Genomic DNA, 24,561 nt, shown 5'->3' on the forward strand with positions numbered 1-24,561 from the left:
GAAATCATAATGATATGATATTTCCATATCTCTCCATTTGATGCTTTTAACATCATATCTTTTTAAGTACAGAATAGTATTGCAAATTGAACCATTTTGTGTTTCAAAATAATTATTGAGAATTTTATCATATAAAAATTTTACGGTCTTAAAGAAATCTAACAAAATTTCACATATGGCTTCTCATGTTGTAAAACTGAGAAACAATTCAAGTCAATCCTCAAAAATTAAGGTAGAAGCAGAAATGTAATGCAGTGTGACCACAAAAGCTTTGTGAATCATGGAGTCTCTCTTCTGAAATTTCAATAATTAAACAAATACAGAAAATCTGATAATATTTGGATTTCACTAACAATTTTTTATCTAATCTGAAACTGCCAAAAAAATTCTCTTAAATTCTACATGTTTCCATCAAAGTAGAAAATAATTACAATGAAAAAACGAATTATAACGATACAATAATGTAGATAACCCTGATAAGAGTCTCAATGAGGAAAATGACACATTATAAAAATATCCATAAATAAGCTTCTTAAAAGATGAACACAGAGACCTCAGGACCTGGCACACAGAATATGACATATGAACTTCAAAGGATCTTTGTTGTTACTCACCTCTATTCCTTGAAGTGGAAAACCTGATTCCAATCCTATCTCAGCAAAACTTGACAGAAAGAAAAGCAAAAACAAGGTATCAAAAAATATTCAACAGCAAAATTAACAAAAAACTAAAATTGGTTCCATTGTCATTATTTAATATAGGCATACATTTTTTCTTCTTTTAGTCCAAATGGGAATTTCAGTACACACCACTATTGCTTCTCTCCTTATTCATTCATTTTTATTCTCTCATTTGTTACTTAAGAACATATTTTCTATATACAAGTATCTCTCTACAACTGTGTGTTCAAAGTGAGAAAATGGAGCAAGTCTTGGATTACTGATCATATCTAAATGTGCATAGTGCCTTATAAAATAGGACACAAATGCTCTTTTCTTAGAAAAATATAAATCATGCTAACAGTGGTATTGTGTTGGCACTGAGAGGTCACCAAAGAGAGCCAGGTCTTGAAAGTCTTTTTTGTTCTAGTAAAGGGCAATTCATCTGGACCTCAGATTGACATCCGGAATCAATCCCTCAGGATCCTCAGACAATTGTGCTCATCATTGATCTAGGCAGGCACCCTCCCAACAAATAATCATTTCCATAACCAGGCTGATTTTGTGTAGGTTTGATTAAAGAACAGTAAACATGTAGTAGACATTTTATTTAGTATCTTAATAATATGATTCATATATATAGCATTAAAATGCTACCTTTGTTCTAATAAATTAGATAAGATATATTGGAGATATATAAAACACTTTAATCAGTTAAAATTTTAAGGAGCAAATGAGGTACCAAAAATAATATGATTATAGTATAAATATAAGTAGAAGCATCTATATTATGAATATTTCAGATAAATATAAAAAATCAGTATTTAGCACAGTTGAATTTCACTACAAGATTATTTTTATTCAATACAAAATTGTGAAAAAAAGAAATATGGAAATGATTCCCCAAAGTTATTCAAGTTATTTTAAAAAGGCATATTAAAAAGTGAAGAAACAATAATGAGGATTCCTTGATCCATGTAGGTATATTCATTGGGAAAAATATCTATCATTAAAATATTTTTCCTTGAACTTTTGAAAGAACTCACAGATTTTGAAATACTGATATCACTGGTCAAAAACACATAAGAATTTCAAAAGTACCAGGATAGCAACTAACCTTTCTTTCTTGAAAGTAACTTGTTCACTTGAAAAAAAAATAGTAACCTGTTCTAGCTTTTGACCTGAAAAACATTACCAAAAAATAAAAGATGAGACAATGCATTAAATTAATTAAAAATAAGACATAACATTTGTTCTGTTTTAATCATACAGACACCCCTTGCCACAAACATCATAGTTGCTTGGTCCTTTGTTACTTCGTCATATCATTTATTCACTTATTTCCTTCCAGAGTTATTTACTTTCCAAATGGCCAATAATTCTCTTCAATGAGCTGTTCAAATATGTACACAGCAGTTTCTCTAAAATGGGAAATTCTAAAGCTGTATTCCACCCAATAAAGACTAAAAATACATTGTGATGTTAAAAATGCCCTGTGATGTGAAAAACTAAAAGCACATAGTAGGAGTATTATGAGATTATTTAGGAGTATTATGAGAGGGTATTATAAGGGGTATTCTGAAGATTATTGATGACCTCATCAATTGAACAATACTAAAAGTGTTACTTGTCTTATTAGAAGACCACTCAGCTGGACCTCAGCAACCCCAAGTACTTATGCTTATTAATGATCCAGACAAGACAAGTACCAACCAATAAAATTTCCTCACACCACATTAATGTTTTTAACAAGTTAACACTTGCATTTGCCTTACAGTGAAAAACAGCACAGGTAGACGTTTAACTTGACTTTAGTATATCTGGTTTTAATGGCAATTCCAGAAGATTCCCAGAATCCTTCTCTTTAGAGTGATACATAAAGTGATATTGCAGTGGGTGAGTTTTCAATTCTGATATATTTATTCAATAAGATAGAACCACAATCAAAAGTTATCTGTGAAGTTGGATTATATCACTTAAAATATTAAGTTACGTTAAGACCTGAAAACAGTATACAATGTGATACTACTTTCATTTGATAGGTCTATAGTCCCTGGCCAGAGAAGATACATGTTCATATTGAAAGCATAGTATCATTGTCCCCACACCATTCTGTTTTATTTCACTAGGAGCAACTTTATTTTAGTACACAACACACACAAGCCAAATGTATTCCATGACTTGCCCTCATTAATCTGGAAGTGCTTCCAAACATCTGGATTTTTAAACACAAAATCCAGTTCTCCTTACTAATGTAGAATATACATTTCCTTTCAGAAGTCACAGAAAATATCCTACAAGAAGGATATTTTTGTCATTTTCCTGATATTGCTGATTTTCCAACATCTGAATTAGGTTTAATGCACTATTATTTGCAAGAGCATCAAATATTAATAGCAAATAACTGAAAATAAGAAATAGATATAATAAATATATCTGATTAACACATGTACGATATATATTTTTAAATTTTTAGTTAACATACAGCACAATAGTGGTTTCAGGAATAGAATTCAATGATTCATAACTTACATCCAACACCCACTGCTCATCACAACACGTGGCTTCCTCAGTATCCACTACCCATCTAGCCCATCACCCACCCACCTCCCTCCATCAACCCTCAGTTTGTTCTCTATCATTAGTCTTCTGTGGTTTGTTTCCTTCTCTGCCATTCCCATATTTCTCATAGATTCATCTATTTCATTTCTTAAATTCCACATATGAGTGAAATCATACGGTATTTATCTTCCACTGACTGACTTATGCTCAGCATAATACGTTCTAGCTCAATCCACATCACTGCAAAAGGCAAGATTACATTCTTTTTGATGGCTTAGTAATATTCCACTGTATGCAAAATTATTAATTCCACTGTTATTAATATTGGGCTGCATGTACCCCTTTGAATCTATAATTTGTATCCTTTCAGTGAATATCTAATAGTGCAATTGCTGGATTGTACAGTTCTATTTTTAGTTTTTTGAGTTATTTTTAGTATTTTTAGTTTTCACTTTCAGTGAATATCTAATAATGCAATTGCTGGATTGTACAGTTCTATTTTTAGTTTTTGTTCTCTAGAATAGCTACACCAGTTTGCATTCCAACCACAGTGCAAGAAGGTTGTGCTTTCTCCATATCTTCACCAACATCTGTTGTTTCTTGTGTTGTTAATTTTAGCTATTCTTACGTGTAAGGTGCTATCTCATTGTGGTTTTGATTTGTATTTCCCTGATGATGAGTGATGTTGAGCATCTTTTCATGTGTCTGTTGGCCATCTGGATGTCTTCTTTGGAAAAGTATCTATTCATGTCTTCTACTCAATTCTTAACTGGGTTACTTGTTTTTTGGTTGTTGAATTTGATATAGATTTTTGATACTAACCCTTAATCAGTTTTGTCATTTGTGAATATTTTCTCTCATTGGGTAGACTGCCTTTTAATTTGTTGATTGTTTCTTTCACTGTGCAGAGGCTTTTTATCTTGATGATATTTCATGATTGCCTTTGTTTCCCTTTCCCATGGCAACGACATGTCTAGTAAGAGGTTGCTGCAGCCAAGGTCAAAAGGTTTCTGCCTATGTTCTCTTCTGGGATTTTTATGGTTTCCTGTCTCACATTTAGGCCTCTCATCCATTTTGAATTTATTTTTTGTATGGTGAAAGAAAGTGGTCCAGTTTCATTCTTCTGCATGTTGCCATCCAGTTTTCCCAGCACCATTTGTTGAAGAGACTATTCTTTCCCTATGATATTCTTTCCTGTGATAAGATTAGTTGATCATATACTTGTGGGTCCATTTATCAGTTTTTTATTCTTTTGCATTGAACTATGTGTCTATTTTTGTGCCAGTAATATACTGTCTAGATGACTACAGCTTTGTAGTACAGATTGAAAACTGGAATCGTGATGCCTCCAGTTTCATTTTTATTTTTCAGGATTGCTTTTGCTATTGAGGGTCTTTTGTGGTTCCATACAAACTTTAGGATTGTTTTTTTCTATCTCTGAAAAAAATACCAGTGGTATTTTTATTGGAATTGAATTAAATGTATACCGTGCTTTGAGTAGTATAGACATTTTAAAAATGTTTGTCTAATCCATAAGCATGGAATGTTTTCCCATTTCTTTGTGTCATCTTCAATTTCTTTCATAAGTGTTCTTTTGTTTTCAGAGTACAGGTATTTTACCTCTTTAGTTAAGTTTATTCTTAGGTATCTTAGTGTTCTTGGTGTGATTGTAAATGGGATCGATTCCTTGTTTTCTTTTTCTGCTGCTTCATTATTGGTGTATAGAAATTCAACAGATTTCTGTACATTGATTTTAATTTTTTTAATGTTTATTTTTTTTGAGAGAGAGAGAGAGAGTGAGTGGGGGAGGGGCAGAGAGAGAGAGAGAGGGAGACACAGAATCTGAAGCAGGCTCCAGGCTCTGAGCTGTCAGCACAGAGCCTGATGCGAGGCTCGAACTCACAAGTTGTGAGGTCATGACCTGAGCAAAGTCAGATGCTCAACTGACTGAGCCACCCAGGCACCCCTGTACATTGATTTTATATCCTGTGACTTTGCTGAATTCATGTATTATTTCTACCCATTTTTTAGTGGGGTCTTTCAGGTTTTCTACATAGTTTATCATATCGCCTGCAAATAGTGAAAGTTTGACTTTTTCTTGCTGATTTGGATGATTTTTATTTCTTCTTGTCTGATTGCTGAGGCTGAGACTTCCAGGACTATGTTAAATACTAATGGTAAGACGTGGGAAATAGGTTCAAGAATTCCTTACACTTACATAAATGGGTTAAAAAGGCTTAGGATGAAAAGCTGCCACAGGGCAAAAGCGCCCAAGTTTTGTCATTAAATAGAACAAGGCATAGAGCAGAAAGTGCTGCAGGGTGAAAGCACCCAAGGTTAGATAGCAAAATGAATAACTTGATATACTTAAAGCTGCATGCTCCATCAATCTTAAAATTTAAAGAAAACAGCTAATTAGTTGTATCACCTACAGGAAACTACTTTCCATCTGGCACCAGTGTAGTATTATGCTTTGATCACAACTTCAAAGGCCACTTGCGCCCCAGACCCTTTGCTTCTTATACACATGAGTTAATGACTACTACCTGATTGTTTTCTTCTGTACATTCACCATGTATGTAAGATCTTGAAAGCTCGGTAAATATGGGGACGAAATCCCTGTCTGGGGCTCTTGTCTCCTCCCAGACATTAGACTCTCTCATTTTTATTTCTGCATTTTCTCTCTTGTCAGATAAGAAAGAACTTAGGATTCCTGATCTGTGACAGTAAGAGTGGACATCCTCGTCTTGTTTCTGACCATAGGAGAAAGACTGTTTTTTTCCCCATTGAGGATCATATTAGCTGTGGGTCTTTCATAGATGGCTTTTATGATGTTGAGATATGTTACATCTATCCTTATTTTGTGGAGGGTTTTTATCAAGAATGGATGCTGTATTTTGTCAAATGCTTTTTCTTCATTTATTGACAGGATCAAATACTTGTTATCTCTTCTTTTATTAATGTGATGTATCACGTTGACAGATTTGTGAATATTGAACCTGTCACGCAGCCCAGGAATAAATCCCACTTGATAATGGTGAATAATATTTTTAATGTACTGTTGAATTACATTTGCTAGTATCTTCTTGAGAATTTTTGCATCCAGGGTCATCAGGGATATTGGCCTGCAAGTCTCATATTTAGTGGCGTCTTTGGTTTTGGAATCAAGGTAATATGGCTTCATAGAATGAGTTTGGAGGTTTTCTTTCTATTTCCATTTTTTGGAACGGTTTGAGAAGAATAGGTATTAACTCTTTTTTAAATGTCTAGTATAATTCCCTTGAGAATCCATCTGCCCCAGGATGCTTGGTTGTTGGGAAATTTTTTATTATTGATTCAATTTCTTTGCAGGTTATGAGTCTGTTCAAATTTTCTATTTCTTCCTGTTTCATTTTTGTAGTTTCTGAGTTTCTTTTTTTTAATATAAAATTTATTGTGAAATTGATTTCCATACAACACCCAGTGCTCATCCCAAAAGGTGCCCTCCTCAATACCCATCACCCACCCTCCCCTCCCACCCCCCATCATCCCTCAGTTCGTTCTCAGTTTTTAGGAGTCTCTTATGTTTTGGCTCCCTCCATCTCTAACCATGTTTTTTCCTTCCCCTCCCCCATGGTCTTCTGTTAAGTTTCTTAGGATCTACATAGGACTGAAAACATATGGAATCTGTAATTCTCTGTATGACTTATTTCATTCAGCATAACACTCTCCAGTTCCATCCACGTTGCTACAAAAGGCCATATTTCATTCTTTCTCATTGCCACATAGTATTCCATTGTGTATATAAACCACAATTTCTTTATCCATTAGTCAGTTGATGGACATTTAGGCTCTTTCCATAATTTAGCTATTGTTGAGAGTGCTGCTATAAACATTGGGGTACAAGTGCCCCTATGCATCAGTACTCCTGTATCCCTTGGGTAAATTCCTAGCAGTGCTACTGCTGGGTCATAGGGTAGGTCTCTTTTTAATTTTTTGAGGAACCTCCACACTGTTTTCCAGAGTGGCTGCACCAGTTGCATTCCCACCAACAGTGCAAGAGGGTTCCCGATTCTCCACATCCTCTCCAGCATCTATAGTCTCCTGTTTTGTTCATTTTAGCTACTCTGACTGGCGTGAGGTGATGATATCTGAGTGTGGTTTTGATTTGTATTTCCCTGATGAGGAACGACGTTGAGCATCTTTGCATGTGCCTGTTGGCCATCGGGATGTCTTCTTTAGAGAAGTGTCTATTCATGTTTTCTGCCCATTTCTTCACTGGATTCTTTGGTTTCTGGGTGTGGAGTTTGGTGAGCTCTTTATAGATTTTGGATACTAGCCCTTTGTCAGATTTGCAAATATCTTTTCCCATTCCATTGATTGCCTTTTAGTTTTGTTGGTTGTTTACTTTGCAGTGCAGAAGCTTTTTATCTTCATAAAGTCCCAATATTTCATTTTTGCTTTTAATTACCTTGCCTTTGGGGATGTTTCAAGTAAGAAATTGCTGTGGCTGAGGTCAGAGAGATTTTTCCCTGCTTTCTCCTCTAGGGTTTTGATGGTTTCCTGTCTCACATTCAGGTCCTTCATTGATTTTGAGTTTGTTTTTGTGAATGGTGTAAGAAAGTGGTCTAGTTTCATCCTTCTGCATGTTGCTGTCCAGTTCTCCCAGCACCATTTGTTAAAGAGACTGTCTTTTTTCCATTGGATATTCTTTCCTGCTTTGTCAAAGATGAGTTTGCCATACTTTTGTGGGTCTAGTTCTGGGGTTTATATTCTATTCCATTGGTCTATGTGTCTGTTTTTGTGCCAATACCATTCTGTCTTGATGATTATAGCTTTGTAGTAGAGGCTAAAGTCTGGGGTTGTGATGCCTCCTGCTTTGGTCTTCTTTGAAATCATTTTGGCTATTCAGGGCCTTTTGTGGTTCCATACAAATTTTAGGATTGCTTGTTCTAGCTTCAAGAAGAATGCTGGTGCAATTTTGATTGGGATTGTATTGAATGTGTAGATAGCTTTGGGTAGTATTGACATTTTAACAATATTTATTCTTCCAATCCATGAGCATGGAATGTTTTTCCATTTCTTTGTATCTTCTTCAATTTGCTTCATAAGCTTTCTATAGTTTTCAACATACAGATCTTGTACATGTTTGGTTACGTTTATTGCTAGGTATTTTATGCTTCTTGGTGCAATTGTGAATGGGATCAGTTTCTTTATTTGTCTTTCTGTTGCTTCGTTATTAGTGTATAAGAATGCAACTGATTTCTGTACATTGATTTTGTATCCTGCAACTTTGCTGAATTCATGTATCAGTTCTAGCAGACTTTTGGTGGAGTCTGTTGGGTTTTCCATGTATAATATCATGTCATCTGCAAAAAGTGAAAGCTTGACTTCATCTTTGCCAATTTTGATGCCTTTGATTTCTTTTGTTGTCTGATTGCTGATGCTAGAATTTCCAATACTATGTTAAACAACAGCGGTGAGAGTGGACATCCTTGTCATGTTCCTGATCTCAGGGAGAAAGCTCTCAGTTTTTCCCCATTGAGGATGATATTAGCTGTGGGCTTTCAAAAATGGCTTTTATGATGTTTAAGTATGTTCCTTCTATCCTGACTTTCTCGAGGGTTTTTATCAAGAAAGGACGCTGAAATTTGTCAAATGCTTTTTTCTGCATCGATTGACAGGATTATATGGTTCTTTTCTTTTCTTGTATTAATGTGATGTATCACATTGATTGATTTGTGAATGTTGAACCAGGCCTGCAGCCCAGGAATGAATCCTACTTGATCATGGTGAATAATTCTTTTTATATGCTGTTGAATTCGATTTTCTACTATCGTATTGAGAATTTTTGCATCCATATTCATCAGGGATATTGGCCTGTAGTTCTCTTTTTTTACTGAGTCTCTGTCTGGTGTAGGAATCAAAGTAATGCTGGCTTCATAGAATGAGTCAGGACGTTTTCCTTCCCTTTCTATTTATTGGAACAGCTTGAGAAGGATAGATATTATCTCTGCTTTAAATTTCTGGTAGAATTCCCCAGGGAAGCTATCTGGTCCTGAACTCTTATTTGTTGGGAGATTTTTGATAACTGATTCAATTTCTTTGCTGGTTATGGGTCTGTTCAAGCTTTCTATTTCTTCCTGTTTGAGTTTTGGAAGTGTGTGGGTGTTTATGTAGTTTGTGATTTTCTAGTAACATCCATTTCCTCCAGATTTCTCAGTTTGTTGGCATATAATTTTTCATCATATTTTCTTATAATTGTATTTCTGTGGTGTTGTTTGTGATCTGTCCTCTTTCATTCATGATTTTTGGATCCTTTCTCTTTTATTTTTGATAAGTCTGGCTAGAGGGTTATCAATTTTTTAAATTCTTTCAAAGAACCAGTTCTTAGTTTTGTTGATCTTTTCTACTGGTTTTTCTGCTTCTATATCAGTTATTTCTACTTGAATCTTTATTATTTCACTTCTTCTGCTGGCTTTAGGCTTTATTTCTCTTCCTTTTCTAGATACTGTAAATGTAAGGTTAGGTTGTGTGTTTGGGACCTTTCTTTCCTCTTGAAGTAGGCCTGAATTGCAATATACTTCCCTCTTAGGAATGCCTTTGCTTCATCCCAAAAGTTTTGGACTCCCGTCTTTTCATATATATATATATATATATATAATATATATTTATTTATATTTATATAATATATCTATATTTATATTTTATTTATATTATATAAATATATATATATATTTCATATATATATAATCTTCTTCAGTCCTGTTACTTTCAGACTGATTATTGAAAGATATGAATTTAGTGCCATTCTGTTACATGTACAGTTGGCATTTCTGGTGATATCTCTGTTCTTTTCTAGTCTTTGTTGATTTTAGACTTTTTTTCTTCCACTCAAAGAGTTCTCCTTAAAATTTCTTGTTACAGATGGTGTAGTGGTCACAAACCACTTTAATTTTTGTTTGTATGGGAAACTATATCTCCTATTTTGAATGACAAACTTTCTAGATAGAGTATTCTTGCTTGTGTAACTTTCCCATTCAGCACATTTATTATATCTTGTCTTATGGTCTTCCAAGTTTCTGTGGACTGATCTGCTATGAATTTGATGTATCTTCCCTTGTAGGTTAAGGACTCTTTTCCCTTGCTGCTTTCAAGATCCTTTCCTTATTTGTGTATTTTGTGAATTTGACTATGATATATGTTGGCAATGGCCATCTTTTGTTGAATTTAATGTGGGTTCTCTGTTTCTTGGATTTTGATGTTGTGTCCTTCCCACAGATTAAGGAAGTTTTCAGCTACAATTTGCTCACATAAACCTTCTGCCCCTTTTTTCTGTCTTCATCTTCTGGGATCCCTATAATATGAATGTTATTACTTTGTGATAGATCACTGAGTTCCCTAAGTATGCCCTCATGATCTCTGATGTTTGTTTCCTTCTTGTTTTCAGCTTCATTATTTTCTGTAATTTTATCTTCTGTACCACTAATTTGCTTCTCTCCCTCATCCAGTCTCATTTTTTACAGCCTTCATTTAGGTTTTCATCTCGGTTATAGCATTTTTAATTTTGGCCTGACTAGATTTTATTTCTTTTATCTCTGCAGAAAGGGATTCTCTGGTGTCTTCTATGCTTTTTTCAAGCCCAGCTAATATCCTTATAATCATTTTATTTCATTTTATTATTATTTTAATCCTTATTTATTTTTACGAGAGAGAGAGAGTGCAAGTGGGGAGCAAAAGAGAGAGAAAGAAACACAGGATATGGAGCAGGCTACAGGCTCTGAGCTGTTAGCACAGAGCCCAATATGGGGTTTGAACCCATGATCGGCAAGTTCATGACCTGAGCCGAAGTCAGACACTCAACTGGCTGAGCCACCCTGGTGCCCCAATATAACTATTATTTTAAATTCTAGTTCAGACATCTTACTTATATCTGCATTGACTAAATCCCTGGCCATCATATCTTCCTGTTCTTTCTTTGGAGGTGAATCCTTCCATCTTGTCAGTTTGGAGGAAGAAAATAAATAATAATAATAGAATGAAATAAAAAGTGTTTAAATCAAATAAAGTAAGATAGATCTTAGGTGTGTTTTAGTCTGCTTGTTAAAAGACACTTAATAGAAAAAAAAGAAAAGAGGAAGAGAGAAAAATTAAAAATTAAAAAAATTAAAAAATAAAATAATAAATAAATAAAGTAAAATTTGCTCTTTTCTGTATCCAAGAAACAAAAGAAAAATAAACAACAAGAAAAAATAGAAATAGAAGCAACAATAAAATGAACACATGAACAACAACAAAAAAACTGAAATGAAGCTAGATCCAGCTTCCCCTAGAGCTGAAACTTTGCAGCAGTCTATGTTTAGTAGAAGTTCGTGGAAGGGATTTGTGCTGGTCTTTGGGTGAGGGGTCTGCTACTCTGATTCTAGTGGAGATGTGCCTGGAGGGCAAAGGCAGGCAGGGTTTAGTGTAATGACTCATTCTCCACTTGGTGGCTCTGGTTAGCTCCCTAAGGTCAATCAGCGTTGGTGGACTACTGGTGAAAATGGACTCTAGTCTCGAGAGTGGAAAGTTTGCACGTTGACAGTCACCCCTCCTGGGTCTCTCACTTCCATCAGCTCCCCACCTACCTCCTGTCTGTGTCTGAGCTGTCTGCCTACAAGGTGGTGCCTCTATCCAGAGTTTTATCTTAGGTGTAGCTGTGTTTCAAAGCTCCATGCTTCATACTACCCCCCCCCCCATGGTTTGGACCAGCAGTGATCTTCTGGGGAAGGGTCTCACCATGCTGTGGCCAGGGCTGGCTTGTCCTAAGAAAGTCACACCACTGTGTAGTGGCAGTGGCTCAGAGTTTATGGTAAATTTCAACACACAACCACCACCAGGGCTCTTACAGAGAGGTCGTATCACCTCTACCAGATTCACTCCAATCAGGGGAACCACTTCTCCCCATGTGACCAGGGGCTATTCAGACCATGCTGTCTGCTTCAGGGGTCCTCCCTGATTCCTTACCAGAGCACTACCAGGAGCTGACCTCTGAAACTTCAGTATCTGCTTTGCTATTTATAAAGACCTGGTGGTATTGAAACCTTTTCCTTTTTCCCCCTTCAATTTTTTGGGGGAACATTTTTCTTGTGCATTCCCCTGTGTGTGTTTTCTCTCTAACTGCTTTCAGGGGGAATGCATTCATGCACAAATATGATGTGCTGTTCTCCCTCCCGCTCTGTCTTTCTTCTCTCCACGAAAATGACTCTTTTCCCTCTGTGCCACCACAGCTCTTCTCTCCTCCAATTCACCTCTCTGCACCATATACCTGCTGTGTTCTCTCCCACAAATTTTGCATATTGCTCTGTTAATCTTCAGATCAATTCCCAAGGTATTCAAAATGGTTTGATGTTGATCTAGTTTTGTTCAACAGATGAGAAAATCCCAGGGTTTCCTTACTATTCCACCATCTTAACTCCTCATCCAGGAACTTCTTAAGTCTTGCCACTTTTAAGACTTTTCTTTATCACTATAATTTGAAAATTTAATTATAATATTTCTTAAGGTTGGCCTGCTTTTGTTGATTTTAATAAGAGTTCTCTGAGCCTCGTGGATTTGGATTTTCTTTTGTTCCTCAGATTAGGAACGTTTCCAGCTATTATTTTCTCAAATAAATTTTATGCCCTCTTTATCTTTCTTTTTCTTCTGAGACTCCTATAACACAAATGTTATTGTGTTTGATGGAGTGACTGAGTTGACTAAGTCTACTCTTGTGTTCCATAATCATTCTTTCTCTCTTTTTTTCAGCTTTATTATTTTTCATTATATTGTCTTCTTTATCACTTATCCATTCCTCTGCTTCTTCCATCCTTGTGGTCATTATATTTAGTCAGTTTTGAATGTCAGTTATCACATTTTTCATTTTTGGTTTTTAATTCTTTATATCCGTAGTAAGGGTCTCCCTGATGTCTCATATGCTTTTCTCAAGACCAGTGAGTATCCCCATAGTTGTTGCTTTAAATTCACCATCAGACATATTTCTTATATCTGTTTTGATTACATCTCTGGCTGTCGCCTTCTCTTGTTCTATCTTATGGGATGAATTCCTCTGTCTTGGCATTTTGCCTAAGTCTCTGTCTTCTTCTCTGTGTTAGGAAATCCTATTAAGTCCTGCTCATTAATATAATGGCTTTATGAATAAGAGGTCACATACTGTCCAGGGCCTGGCACTTCAGGGAGAGTCTCTGATGTGTGCTGCATGCATTCTGCTGCTGTCATTTGACATCTCTATCCTTCAGACCAGTCAGCTGCAGAGGCTCTCCTTGGCTGGAGTGGGCAGTGTTTGGACCATGAACAGAGTGTGGTGAGTTTTCCCTAGGTGTGCTCTGTTTTGCACGTTAAATAAGACCTGATGCTACCTCCACTAGAACAGAACACACAGAACTGTCTAGTCAGTAAACATAATGTGGACAGAGGTTTATGCTGGTCTTCTGAGTAAGAGACCCACCATGCTGGGACTGAGGCAAATTTTACCTATAAGTGCAGTACTGGCATACCACATGGGGTGCTGTGTTATTTACAGAAGGTGGTACTATGTTTATGCTAAGGGGCAGGGAAGGGAAATGGCACCAGCCAGCTCCCATGTACCTGGAAAAGGGTCTCCATTCTTGCAGTTCTCAGGGAGTCATTCTAAGAAGAGTAAATAATCTCCAACCTGTGTGTCTCAGGTATTTTTTCAGTCACTGTTTTCACGTTATCTGACTATGGGTTGTTTGTCTGCCTTCTCTCCAGAAGCAGCACAGTGCTCTCCATATTCAATCCCAGCCATGCCTGCTGACTTTTAAAACTCCAGGATTTAGACACAAGGTGTGGGCAGGGACCTGTGATGGTCTTCTGGGGGAGGGAATCACTGCACTGAAACAGAGGAAATATTACCAAGAAGTATAGTCTCATAAGGGCACAGGGGTGTAGGACTTGGAGCAAGCACACCAGGCAGCCAATGTTGGAGCCAAGCTGCCCTTGGTAGGTAGCTCTGCACTTACGCCTAAGGGTGGGAAAGATAAATGTGTCCCCTGGATCCTTTGTCCCTGGAGAGCCCTCTCTAGAACCTTGCCTCTCATGGCAATGCTCCAAGAAAGCAAATTATCTTATTGTGTGCCCCAGGAGATCCTGAGATTCTGATGAATACCCTGGGATTATTTGAAAGCCTTCTCTCTAGAAATAGGGCAGAGTCACAATGCAAGCTTGCAAAGGTTAAAACTCCAGTCTTCAAGCCCCACTTGTTACAAAACTGCACAAAATCAGCTGCTCTCATTTTTTCAACCAATGGCTTCAGTGATGTGTTTGTATATGTGTTCCCATATGTGCATCATTCTCTCTTGAATTTCTCCATAACCAGGGCTCCTTCCCCTTGACAGCAATTGTCAATGTTTTTCCATCAATGTTGACTCCATATATTCTACCTTTCTCAAACTGGCTTCTTCACAACCTCTAGTGTGGAGATAAATCTGAAAGATTTACTCTGAAAGTTTTACTCTGAAAGATTTTTTGGGTAAATAGAATTATTTGATATATCTAAAAGTGTTTCAAATGAAGACAAGCATTGTGTGCTCCCAAAACACAGCATCTGTGTTCCAGAGGAAATGATAAGCACTCCTAAAGAACTACACTTATGTCTTCAGAATGTTGTCTAAAATCATCCAGGTAAAAAGTCCCACACTCGAACCATGCTTCCACATTCTCCTTTAAACAATGACATTAAAGATATGTGCTTCCCTAAAGCTAGCTTCCTTATCAACCCCAGTTTAGAGATATCCAAGTAAAAACCACAAAAATAAGCCAAATAGAAGACCCAAGCACCTTGCATACCTCCAAATACTGCAGTGGTTTGAGCCTCCAGTTGGGTATTCTCTCACACCAGTAAAACTGTTCCATGGACCAGCGAGAAAGAGGGCCATCCATTGTCATTTACATACTTTCCAGATGCCAAGATGATCTGTTGCTTTACTGACAGCCAATTGCACAGGGCTGATGTTCACAGAAAGGACGGACCTCTGTGGCCATAACAGGCCCCAGTTCAACACACAGGCCAGCATTGCCATCATACAGGCCTCAAAATCCACACCATGTCCTCTAGGGCCTCCACTACAAGCAGTGGCATCTTTCACCTGGCATGGTGGGGGAAATGGTGAAACCATGGCCAAGATGACGTCCCACTGAAAGACACAAGGACACCAAGGAGCTAAACAACAGATTCGCATGAGGCGTCAGGAGGGGAATTTGGGAAGGAAACAAAAAGCTCAAGGACAAGAGCCTTCCAGGGCACATGGAGACCCACAAACAGAAGAGAGACACATATAAAACTGTCAAGGTTTTATTAAATTCAAGCCCAAGGGCTGAAACCAGATGGCTAAATAGGTCCCCAGGATTCCACCCCACAATGGTCCCCTCCATTGGTCCTCAGCATAATCCTATTGAGCAAGATTTTTATGTCATCATCTCTCTTTGAGACCATATGAGTTCTCATCATTGACCTAACCAAGGCAGTCCCCATGCGCCTGTGCTTCCCAACCCCATGCACAACATGCTTACCAAAGAGGGTGTCTTGAATGTGAGATGGCTGGGGTGGCACCTTAGTGTGGGCATATTCCAGAAGCTGGGCCAATTGATTATGTGGGCCAGGTGGGATCTTCATTTGGGCAGGGGATCTGTGGACAGAGTGTAACACAGCTGTGACAACAGCCTTCCCCATTGCTCCTGACCTTCTGGGCAATGGGCATGAGCCTTGAAGTTGTAGCACCATGACTCCACCTATGACATAAGCAAGACTTGAGGGATGGCAGGAAGGCTCCAAAGTAGCATGCAAGGTCCTCAGTGCATATGTGTCCACCTGACACAAAGGAAACCTAGGCCCCCACAGGGAGATGAGAATGGGAAAAGAGCCACCAAGAGGCAGGCCTGCAACACAGGTCACCAAGTGAGTGAGACACTTGGAGAGAATGTGGCAGGCAGAATCATGGGCCATCGCTGGTAGGGCCCTGCCCTTGGCTTCAGGAAGAATGGGCAGAGATGGAAGCCAGGGATGGGCCCAGGGCTGTTGAAGACATGGGTGTCCAAGCTCATTGATCAGTGGAAACGAATGCCTCCTTGGCAGAAAGTGTATATGGAGACCTGAGGAGCTACACAACGGCCACCTGGCAGGTAAATCCCTGCTCTGAATGCAGCTGTTCAGAGACCTACGGAAAGATTCCTGGGGTGCTCATGGGACTGGTGTGCATCCCACCAGCATACACATCCATTCCCAAAGAGTGCTGCTATGAATTCTCTGTAGGGACACCTCGTCCCTTCCTATTTTTGCATATTGGGCTAGAAAAGGGAGAATCCAGCACAGTTCTAAAGCCATGTCAACATCATTGGTAACAGAAAAACAAGCATGCCCTGGGTTGAAGCACCATCCCAAGGGGTGATGGCAGGAAAGCCCATTCCAGGTATGGGAGGATGCCTGGACCCATAAGGCAATGCATCCAACATAAGAGGGCTCATTGGGAAGACCTGGGAGCCAAGAGGGAATACCTACATTCGGGGTCCCTGAGAGCAGCAAGCACTCTTCAGGGAAGGTCTCCCCACTATCCCAGAGTGCTCTAAAGCCATCCAGCTGAAAGTCCTGTTCCTGCCACCCTCCCCTTGTGCCCATTCTAGAAAATGTGGGCGGGAGCCCTTTCCTTCAGGAGTTTGCCATAGGCTCCAAAGCCCACAGCAGGATCTCGAGTCCCTCCCAAAACCTTAGCAATTCTGACATCAAGATGAAAAACATGCTAAACCAGTGAAGGGAGACCATAGGCCCTTGAGAAATAGGAGCTTTCCAGGGAACTTGGAATCATTGCAGGAGACACAGATTACATATGGTGTCAGGAAAGCACATGGCACAGGTGTGATATTCAGGGACATGCCAGGCCTCTGTGTCAATGATGGGGCCCAGGTACCACACACTGGCTGGTGTTGCCCTGAGGCAAGCCTCCCCATCAGGGAATTGCCACATCCCCTGGGAATTCCATCTACTCATACTGTAATCCACACACTTCACATGATGGGGGCAATGGCAAGACCCTGGCCACAAAGAAATCATCCCACTGAAAGACACAAGGACACCTAGGGAGCTTATCCAAGGATCCAAGTGAGGCATTCCGGGACACAATATGGATGGGCACACAAAGCCCCAGAGTGGGAGCCCGTCTTAGTCACGTGAAGGCCCATAGACCAGGGAGAGCCACACTGGGGAGCCTCAAGGGATCAGTTGCCTGGAGCCCCATGTGACAGCACCTTTCCAGGGCCACAGGGGTGGGATCCTGAGGCAGAATCCTCAGGATGGTGGCCTCCAGTGAGCCTCAGCATAATCCCATTGTGCATGATATTTAGGTCATCATCTCTCTTCGAGACCATATGAGTTCTCATCATTGACAAAACCAAGGCAGTCCCCTCCCACCTGCATCCTCCTCCTGCCAGCTCAACATGCATACCAGAGATGGTTTCAAAGAGCAGGGTGACTAGTTGGGCATATGGCTTAGGGCCTATTCCCCAAGCTGGGTCAAATTAGCCCTCCATGTGCCCAGCAGGATCTTGGTCTGGGCAAGGGCTCTGTGCAGAGAGAGGCAGCTCAACCATGAGAATGACATTCCCAATGGACTTCACCTTGTGGACATGGGCACAAGCCCCGAATGCACGAGGACATGACACCATAAATGACACCAGCAAAAATCCAGCGATGGCAGGAAGGAATGCTCCCGTGTGGCACTAAGGCCCTCAGCCTGTGTGGTTCCACTGGACACCAGGGAAAGCAGGAACCCCACAGGGAGCTGAGCATGGAGGCTGCACTGGAAGTCAGCAGGCCAGCTACACGGGTCCACCCACCGCGTGATTGACACCTCTCGGTGAGCCAGTGGCATGCAGATTCCTGGGCCATGTCTGACAGGGCCTGGCCCTGGGCTTTGCCCGAAATGGGCAGGCATGGCGGCCTAGAACAGGCCATGGATGCTGCACCCAGAGGATGCACACAAAGATTCCTGGGGTTATCAGGGCCCTGGTGTACCTCCCACCAGTGTCCACCTCCATCCCAAAACATCACTGCCTCATGTCTCCCATGGGACAACTCGTTCCTTCCGATCTACGCACTTAGGATTAGTGCAGGGAGAGGGGTTATCATGATTCCCAAGTGACTTAAACCTCATTGAGAAGAGCATGCACAAGACAAGGATGTCGGCTTGCCCTGCCTCAGGGCACCACCAAAGGGCAATTGTCAGGCAAAGCTCCATCCAGATGAGGAAGACCCAGGAGCCCCATAAGGACATGTGTCCACCAGGAGTGGGCCCATAATGAAGATCTGGGAGACAGGAGTCCCACGTGCCAATTGGGGTCCCAGCCAAGCTCCCAGAAGTCCTCAGGGACTGTCACTACCCGCTATGCCAAAGCTGTCCAGGATCCAGCCATGTAGCCCCTGGCCTGGCTTCTTCCTCCAATGCCCATTTCGGGAAATTTGGGTGGGAACTCTTTCCCGTAGGAGGTCATGGGGGGCTCCAATGCCCACTGCAGCACCTTGCATGCCTCCAAGGGCCTCGGCGATTCTGATATCAACCTGAGCTCCCTCCCACACTGCAGAAAGTGGACCATGGGCAGACAAGAAAGAGGATCCCTCTGGGGCCATGGAAACACTTGCAGGAGCCACAGGAGACCTACTATTTCCCAACAGCCCACTGCACAGGGCAGACTTTCAGGGCATGCCAGCCCTCTGAGGCGATGATGGGGCCCCAGTCCCACAGGCTGGCTGGCATTGCCCTGAAGCCAGCCGCCCCATAGGGCCCATGTGCCCTGGGGCCCCTGTCTGCTTGCATAGGCATCCACTCACCTCACATGGTGGGGTCAATGTGGAGACCCTGATCACAAAGATGATGTCCCACTGAAATACACAAGGACACTCAGGCCAGGCCTCTGAGTGTGGGCTCCCGGGATGCACTAAGGATGGCCACACAAAGTGCAAGAGTGGGAGCAGTTTTAGGCACGTGGTGGCTGATAGACCAGTGATAGCCACAATGGGAAGCCACAAGGGATCAGAAGCCTCGAGGCCCAGGTGCCAGCACCATGCCAGGGCCACAAGGGTCCACAGGTCCCACCTCAGGACGTTGCTCTCCATTTGGCCTCAGCGTAATCCTATTTAGCATAATTTTTAGGTCACCATCTCTCTTTGAGTCCATATGAGTTCTCATCATTGACCCAACCCAGGCAGTCCCCACACACCTGTGCCTTCGCCCCGCAGGCTCAACATGCTTACCAGAGATGTTGGGTGAAGTGCAGGATGGCCATTTAGACTCCTGGCTTGGGGCCTATTTCTGAAGCGGGGCCAAACTATACACTATGCAACAGGTGGGATCTCAGTCTGGGCATGGCCTCTGTGCAGAGAGAGGCAGCTCAGGCATGACAACACTCTTCCTTATCGGACCTCGCCTTGTGGCCATGGGACTGAGCCCTGAATGTGTGGGGCCATTCCCGCATTCAGGATGCCAGCAAAAATCCAGGGATGGCTGGAAGGATGTGTCCAGCCCGGTGCCAGGTACAATGTACACCAGGGAAAACAGGGCCCCTAGAAGGAGCTGAGCATAGAGGCTGCAACAGCAGGCAGCAGGCCAGCCATACAGGTCCCCCCACCATGTGATTGGCACACCACTTGTTGATCTGGTGTCATGCAGAATCCCAGCCATGGCTGGCAAGGCACGGCCTTGGGCTTTGCCAGGAATGGGCAGGCATGGTGGCCTGGAACAGGACATGGATGCTGCACTGGTGGACCTCTGCAAAGATTCCTGGGGTGCTCAGGGGCTAGGCATGCATCCCACCAGCATCCACATCCATCCCCAAACAGCGCTGTCCCATGTCTCCCATGGGGACAACTCATCCCTTTCTGTCTTTGTGCTTAGGTTTAGCACCGGAGGGTGCACAAGACAAGAACCCTGTCCTGTCCTGGGACACCGGCCAAAAGGCCATTGGCAGGCAAATCCCCAATCAGTCTGGGGAACACTACATGGCCCCATGAGGCTGCATGTCTACTAGGAGTGGGCCCATCAAGAGGAATTGTGAGTCAGCAGCCAAGCAGGACACTAAGGGTGACAGCCAAGCTGCAGGCACGCCTCAGGGACCATCTACCTGCTATTACAAAGCTGTCTAGTATCCAGCTAAGTAGTTCTGGGTCTGCCCTCTTCCTCCAATGCCCATTGTGGGAAATTTGAATGGAAACTCTAACCTGCGGGAGGTTGCGGGGGGTTCCAATGCTGAGCGCAGCACCACACCTCCTCCAAGGGCCTCAGTGTTTCTGAAAACGCCCTGAGTGCCCTCCCACACTGGATAATTCAGCCCATGAGCCAGCAAGAAAGAGGATCCCACTGGGCACCATGGAATCACTTGTAGAGCACAGGTGACCTATCCTTTCCTGACAGCCCACTGCGCAGGGCAGATGATCAGGGACATGCCAGCCTTTTGGGGCGATGACGGAGCCCCAGTCCACAGATGGCTGGCGTTGCCCTGTGGCCAGGCTCCCCAATTGGCCCAAGTGCACTTGCCCTCTCGCTACTCACACAGGCATCCACTCTCCTCCCATGGTTGGGGCAATGGTGAGACCCTGGCCACATGACAATGTCCCACTGAAAGACCCTAGGACACTGAGGGAACTTAGTTAGGCTTCCAGGGAGGCGTCCCAGGATGCACTAGAAATGGGCACACAAGCACCATGGCGGGAGGCTGACTGGGCAAGTAGAGGCCCATAGATCAGGGAGAGCTGCCCTGGGGAGCCTCGAGGGATCTGTTGCCTCCAGCCCCAATTGCCAGGGCTTCGACAGGGCCACAGGGGTCACCAGAATACCGCCTCAGGTCAGTGCACTACATTGGACCTCAGCATAATCCTTCTGAGCGTAATTCTTAGATCATCATCTCTCTTTGAGACCATATGAGTTCTAATCATTGGCCCAACCAAGGCAGTTCCCACGTGACTCTGTCTTCACTCCTTCAAATCCACATGAGGATTTGTGAAGAGGGTTTGTGAAGTGTGGGTTGGTCATTTGGACCCCTAGTTCCAGGCCTATTCCAGATGCTGGAAAAACTTCCCTCCATGTGCCAGGTGGGATTTCAGTCTGGGCACAGGATCTGTGCAGAGAGTGACAGCTCAAGAATGACAAGCTCCTTCCCCATCAGACCTCACCTTGTGGCAATCAGACAAGATCAGAATCCGTGGGTCTGGGACTGCATCCATGATGCCAGACAAAACCATGGAATGGCAGTAGGGAAGGGTGCAGAGTGGGGCCAAGGCCCTCAGCCTCTGTGGTTCCACTGGACACCAGGGAAATCAGGGCCACACAGGAGTCTGAGCATAGAGTCTGCAACATCAGGCACAAGGCCAGCCACACAGGTCTACTCCTAGCGTGATTGGGACACCACTTGGTGGGCTGTTGGCAGGCATAATACTGGGCATTGGATTGCAGAGACTGGCCATGGGCTTTGCCAGGAATGGGCAGGCATAGTGTCCTGGAAAGGGCCATGGCCACTACCCCAGGGACCCAAGAAATAGATTCCTTGGGTGCTCAGGGGCTTGGCGTGCATTCCACAACCCTCCACCACCGTCCCCAAACAGCGCTGCTCCATGTATCCCATTGGGACACCTAATCTCTTCCGGTATTTGAGCTTAGGGATAGTGCAGGGAAAGGGGCTACCACGGTTCCCAAGCAATGTCAACATAATTGGGAATTAAATGCACAAGACAACAACCTGACATTGACGTGTCTTGAGGCACCCATTGAAGTGCGACTGTCATGCAAAGCCCCAACAGAGTGGGGGAAGTCCTAAGGGCCTCACAAGGATAGAAATTCAGAAGATGGGGCCAAGGTGAAGACCCTGGGGCCAAGAGCCCCATGCCACTCGGGGTCCGGACCAAGCTGCAGGCATTTTTCTAATACCATCCACCCGTTATGCCAAAGCTGTCTAGTGTCCAGCCAAGTAGCCCCAGCCAGGGCCCCTTCCTCCAATGCCCACTGCATGATATTTGGGCGAACCACTTCAATGCAGATCACACTGGCCATCAGCAATGAACACCGCAGCACCTTGCAGTGCCTTCTAATGCCTCAGTGATTCTGCCATCCACCAGAGTGCCATCCCACACTGGAAAACGTGGCCCATGGGCCGTAAGTAAGAGGATCCTGCAGGGGACCGTGGCATCCCTTGCAGGTGTCATGGGTGACCTGTTTTTTCCAGACAGCCTACTGCACAGGGCAGACATTCAGGGACACACTCTCTGGGACGATGACGGAGCCCCAGTCCCACAAGATGGCTGGCATTGCCCTGAGGGCAGCCTCGCGAATTGGCAAAAGGGCACTGGGTCTCTGGGTACTCACACAGGCATCCACTCTCTTCCCATGGTGGGCTCAATGGCAAGACCCTAGTCACCAAGATGACTTCCCACTGAAAGACACCAGGACACCGAAGGGGCTTAGTTGGGTTCCCAGGGATGAGTCCCAGGAAACACTAATAATGGGCACACAATGCCCCAGGGTGGGAGCACATCTTAGTAATGCAGAGGTCCAGACCAGGGAGACCCCCACTGGGGAGCCTCGAGGAATCAGTCACCTTGAGCCCCAGGCTCCAGCGCTATGCCAGGGCCACAGGGGTCCCCAGGATCCCACCTAAGTGGGGTACCTTCTAGTGGGCCTCAGCATAATCCTATTGAGCATAATTGTTAGGTCATCATCTGTCTTTGAGACCATATGAGTTCTCATCATTGACCCAACCAAGGCAGTCCCCACCTGCCTCTGACCTTTATCTGCCAGCTCAACATGCTTACCAGAGAGGGTTTGTGATGCACTGGGTGGACATGAGGGCCCCTGGCTCGAGGCCTGTTCCCAAAGATGGGCCAAACTCCCCTCGTGTGCCAGGTGAGAGCTCGGTCAGGGTGCAGGATCTGCGGAGAGAGAGGCAGCTCAGCAATGATGAACGCCTTCCCCATCAGACCTCACCTTGTGGCAGAGGGAGGGATCTCTGAACACGCGGGGCTGGGACTGCATTCATCACACCAGGAAAAATCCTGGCCTGGTGGGAAGGAAGGCGGCAGTGTGTCCCAAGGTCCTCAGCCTCTGTGGCTCCGCTGGACACATGGGAATTCAGGGCCCCACAGTGGACTGAGCATGGAGGCTGCAAAAGCAGGCACCAGGCCCCATGCACAGGTCCTCCTGCAATGTGAATGGGACACACCTTGGTGGGCCAGTGACAGGCAGAATCCCGGGCCTTGGCCCAAAGGGACCAGCTCTGCATTTTGACAGGAAGGGGTGGGCATGGGGTCATGGAAGGGCTCATGAACACTACCACGTGGATGCAATGTCAAGATCCCTTGGAAGATCAGGGCCCTGACAGGCATCCCACTAGCATCCACCACCATTTCTAAGCAGCGCTGCTCCATGGATCCCTTGGGGACACCTCATACCTTACAGTCTTTGAGATTATGGTGAGGGAAGGGTGAGGGGCCAGCACAGTTCCCCAGCGACATCAAACTCCCTGGGACTTGGGGCACAAGTCAAGAACCCCAGCGTGACCTGGCTCGTGGCACCGACATAAAGGGCCATTGTCAGGCAAAGCCCCATCCAGTTACAGGATGACCCACGGGCCCCATAAGAAAATGCGACCACCAGACGGTGCCAATGGTGAAGAACCTGGAGGCAGGAGCCCGCATGCCACTTGGGGTCTGGACCATGCTGCCAACATTTTTCAGATACCGTCTACCCATTATGCCAAAGCTGTCTAGTGTCCAGCAAGGTAGCCCCGGGCCAGGCCCCTTCCTCCAAAGACTATTGCTTTGGAGGTCTCAGAAATCTGGACTCACTGCATCTACACAGGAGGTCACATTGGCCATCTGCAATGCCCACCACAGCACATCGCGTGCGTACTAAGGCATCAGTGATTCTGGCATCAACTGGAGTGCCCTCCCACACTGGGAAACGTGGCCCATGGGCCATCAAGTAAGAGGATCCTGCAAGGAACTGTGGCATCCCTTGCAGGTGTTGTGGGTGACCTGTTTTTTGCAGGCAGCTTAATGCACAGGTCAGACGTTCAGGGACACGCCAGCCCTCTGGGGCGAGGACGAAGTCCTGGTCCCACAAGATGGCTGGCGTTGCCCTGAGGCTCCCTCGCAAGTTGTCCAAAGGGCACTGGGTCTCCGGGTACTCACACAGACATCCACTCTCTTCCCATTGTGAGCTCAATGGTGAGACCCTGGTCACCAAGGCGACGTCCCACTGAAAGACACCAGGACACCAAGGGAGCTTAGTTTGCTTTCCACGGATGCGTCCCGGGAAGTAGTAGTGAT

General features: G+C 43.5%; 1 long non-coding RNA gene and 6 other non-coding genes across 7 annotated transcripts; all 7 read right to left on the reverse strand.

Moving 5' to 3' along the window:
* Nucleotides 1–598: 598 nt before the first annotated feature.
* On the reverse strand, nt 599–23,149 carry LOC125910206 (uncharacterized). Its single transcript, XR_007453889.1, has 5 exons — nt 23,047–23,149; nt 15,771–15,886; nt 15,048–15,394; nt 1,777–1,840; nt 599–663 (listed from the first exon to the last, which is right to left on the reverse strand). It is a non-coding gene; the product is annotated as an uncharacterized LOC125910206 (long non-coding RNA).
* Nucleotides 1,107–1,173, reverse strand: LOC125910644 (small nucleolar RNA SNORD109A). Its single transcript, XR_007454137.1, has one exon. It is a non-coding gene; the product is annotated as a small nucleolar RNA SNORD109A (small nucleolar RNA).
* LOC125910529 (small nucleolar RNA SNORD115) lies at nt 15,634–15,713 on the reverse strand. The gene has a single exon (XR_007454030.1). It is a non-coding gene; the product is annotated as a small nucleolar RNA SNORD115 (small nucleolar RNA).
* Nucleotides 17,559–17,639, reverse strand: LOC125910534 (small nucleolar RNA SNORD115). Its single transcript, XR_007454035.1, has one exon. It is a non-coding gene; the product is annotated as a small nucleolar RNA SNORD115 (small nucleolar RNA).
* On the reverse strand, nt 19,364–19,444 carry LOC125910526 (small nucleolar RNA SNORD115). Its single transcript, XR_007454027.1, has one exon. It is a non-coding gene; the product is annotated as a small nucleolar RNA SNORD115 (small nucleolar RNA).
* On the reverse strand, nt 21,103–21,183 carry LOC125910535 (small nucleolar RNA SNORD115). Its single transcript, XR_007454036.1, has one exon. It is a non-coding gene; the product is annotated as a small nucleolar RNA SNORD115 (small nucleolar RNA).
* On the reverse strand, nt 22,910–22,990 carry LOC125910522 (small nucleolar RNA SNORD115). The gene has a single exon (XR_007454023.1). It is a non-coding gene; the product is annotated as a small nucleolar RNA SNORD115 (small nucleolar RNA).
* Nucleotides 23,150–24,561: the final 1,412 nt, after the last annotated feature.

This window comes from Panthera uncia, assembly GCF_023721935.1.
Source record: "Panthera uncia isolate 11264 chromosome B3 unlocalized genomic scaffold, Puncia_PCG_1.0 HiC_scaffold_1, whole genome shotgun sequence".
Lineage (NCBI taxonomy): Eukaryota > Metazoa > Chordata > Mammalia > Carnivora > Felidae > Panthera > Panthera uncia.